This window comes from Belonocnema kinseyi, chromosome 4, assembly GCF_010883055.1.
Source record: "Belonocnema kinseyi isolate 2016_QV_RU_SX_M_011 chromosome 4, B_treatae_v1, whole genome shotgun sequence".
In the NCBI taxonomy this organism is placed as follows: domain Eukaryota; kingdom Metazoa; phylum Arthropoda; class Insecta; order Hymenoptera; family Cynipidae; genus Belonocnema; species Belonocnema kinseyi.
In genome coordinates, this window is record NC_046660.1 from 147,123,200 (window position 1) to 147,126,540 (window position 3,341).

Sequence of the window (3,341 nt, forward strand, 5' to 3'; positions counted from 1 at the left end):
TCAATACGACGATCCAGCAAAAGCCTCGTGCACCCTAAGAACACGGAGTGACCCAAAGAAAACCGCCTTCTGCATTTTTCCCGCAAGTGTTCTAGCATATTGGTCATACGCATGGATGCTTTTTAGGCTATTAGCAAGTGAAAGCTTGGCACCTCCAAGAACGCCGATGATAAGGACGATCAGTTTAACAGAATATTCCGGATACAATCGTTGCACCTTCCTTATAAGGTCTCGATACCTCTCTTTCTTTTCATTCTCCTTGGTTATGATTTTTTTGTCAGCTGGTGCCGCAAATTCGATAACGAACATGGTTCGCTTCTCGAAGTCAAGAAGAACCATGTCAGGCCTCGAGTGAGCAACGGAAACAATTGTCGAGAATATAAAGTTCCAGTATATGCGGCACTTCCCATTCTTGACAATTGACTCAATTTCCCTAGGGGCATTTAGAGAAGCGATATTAAGGTGAATGCCGTAGGAGTGACAGAGATGGTAATAAAGCACTCTTAGTGCCGCATTGTGCCTTTGAATGCAGGTTGTTCCCGCGTGTGTTGGACAACTAGATAGTATGTGAGCTAAATGCTCGGGGTGTGCATGGCACGCCCTGCAGCTATCATCGGGAATGTCTTGGCTCAAAATGTGGCGACGGTATGTTAAGGTGAAAATGACACCGTCTTGGCGTGCAAAAATGAAACCTTCTGTACCAGACTTCAATCCGGGCGATTTAAGGAAAGCAAATGTTAGCTCACAAGACATTGATTGATCCTTCACGTTTCTGTGGAAGATACCGTGCATCCTCTTATCGAGGAGCTGTTCATGAAAGCTTTTCTCTTGTGCTTTCTTAATCCGGGCTTTCAGGAGTGAATAGATTAGATTTGATGCATTTTGCTCACCCCTAATACTGAAGTCAAGTCCGACTGTTTCAGCAGCCCCCTCCGCTGCTTTGTATAGAAATGTTCCTTTGCCCACTTCTTCGTGATTCCTGACCATTGTAAGAAGAGGGTCTCTTCCAATTGCAACTCTATGTGCTGTACCCAGAATAATCCTGTTGTGAAGATATTCAAGACTCAATATTCCGCGAACCCCTTGACGATGTGAGATGTACAGTCGCGAAACAGAAGTTTTAAAATGCATGCTTTTGTTCATGTGCATAACCGTTCTTGTCCCGATATCAAGAGATCTGACTCGTTCTTCGTCCATGGAACTACTCCAAATGAATAGAGTAGTACCGGGACGGCAAGCATGTTCGTTGCAGATACTTTGTTCCTCGCTGACAGTTCGGAAGACCAAATCTGTCGATTGAGACGTTTGTATCTGCTTCGGAGAATATCCTTTATAGACGTTACAACCTGAATGCGGCTCTGTGGCACGCCCAGGTATGTATAAGGCTCTCCAGCGCAAAGATGTCGTATGGCGCTTCTATTAACGAGCTCAGGATTTTCAGGGATGCCATTAAGTTTTCCTCGCTTCAAATAAACCTTGGCGCATTTGTCTAACCCAAATTCCATTCCAATTTCCTTAGTATATCGTTCGACAATCCCCAGAGCTAGATGCAGTTGCTCTCTGTTTTTAGCATAGATCTCAAGATCGTCCATGTAAAATACATGAGTGACCTTGTACTTTCGATTTGCAGGTTTGCCGCACAAGTACCCGTCGGAATGGCGCAGCGATAGAGATAGTGGCAATAATGTAAGGCAAAAGAGGAGTGGGCTCATGGTGTCGCCCTGAAAGACACCTCTCTGAAACGTGACGTATATATATATATATATATATATATATATTTATACCTTCTGGTTTATTGACTCTGGGGATGTATCCTTCCCGTAGGTATGGATTGACTAGAGGGATTTCGACTGGTTGTTTTTTTCGAGCTTCGATTTTTAGGATTCGGTTGAAGGGTTTAATTTCCTTCCTTAGGTTTCTCTTGGCTTCTATAGATTCAAGGTCAACAAACGGTATGGGCTTTATGGTGTCGGATATCACAACAAGGGTGTTGTGTCGAAACGATACTTACGCTTGTCCCTCCCTCAGGTGTGGACGGCCTATAATGCCGTCAGCCGATATGGGAAAGTTGTCTTCTATGACGTGGAACTCAACTGGCTTTCCGAGTATCGTAAGTTGCACTGTGCCAAGCATCTTCACTAAATCAATCGTGATACCGGAGACTCTAATAGGATCGTCTCCTACGGTTAGCATATCTTTTAAAGCTCTAAGTTTTATTAGGTTGACATCGGACCCGGGATCTACTACAAAATGAGTTTCCGAGTGCCTAAGCTCTGAATAAGTCAGTCCAACGACTGGCGAGTGTTCCTTTTCTCGTCCAGCTCTAAGGACCCGCAATAGTCCTATAGGAATTCTACGGTTCTAGGACGCTCTCTGGGGCTCGGACTCGGTGTTGCGTCCATACGGCAGGTCTCTTGATAGTTTACAAAAGGCTTCGTTGCGATAGGCCTGGATAATTTCGGAGAGTCTTGGGCCTGTCCGCTGATACCCACTGTTCCTTTTGTCTTATCATGAAGATAAGCAGGAAGGGGAGGGTATGTTAGTGGATAGGGGTAATCGTAGCCTGGAGGAAATGAATTTTGCAGAGGGTAAGTAGGTGGATAAGGAGGGTGTTAGGCTAGATACGTTGGGGTGTAAAAGGAGTATTGCGTTGGTAGAGTCGGGCAACTGTGCGAAACGTTTGTAGCGCCGTTTCTTCTCTCTATGCGCCTTTGCCTTTGATTATCGTCCATTTGCCTCGAGTAAGGACTAGGTCATATTGTCCGCTCTGGACTTGCGTCCTTATGTCGTGATAGATGGTAGGTGGAAACCGAAGTTGCCTTGGATTTATCGGCTTATCGTTGTCTCACCTCGACATGTAGCGCGTACTCGTAGGCCTCATGTAATTCTTTGGGATTACGCGTATCCAAGAAAGGGACCATTTCATCTAGTAGCCCTCAAATGTAAGCGTCCAAGGCGCAGTCTGTGACAGACTTCATCATCATTGCTGTGTTGTCAGTTGGTTCACGCAGGGTAGCCGGTGAAAGAGTCCTCAGTCAACCTTAGGTGAATAGTTTTTCCGTATTTCAGTATACGAAAGTGACTTAATTAGTATGAAATAATTAAGAATTATCGAGTAATATAGAAAGAAAGTCTAGACTTTTTTTTAAATTTAAGCAGTGACTAGCGATTTTTAACCGGTTTTTAGTTTTTAAACCGGAAAGCTGTGGTTTTCCTTCCTCTTCTTTTCTTTGTTACTGTTATTGTGACCTACCGGATCTTACCTCCGATCGAGTGTAAGCAAATGCGATCGATAATAGTGTCGAGAGTACGCTATGTAAAATTTGAAGTACCTGAAAAGA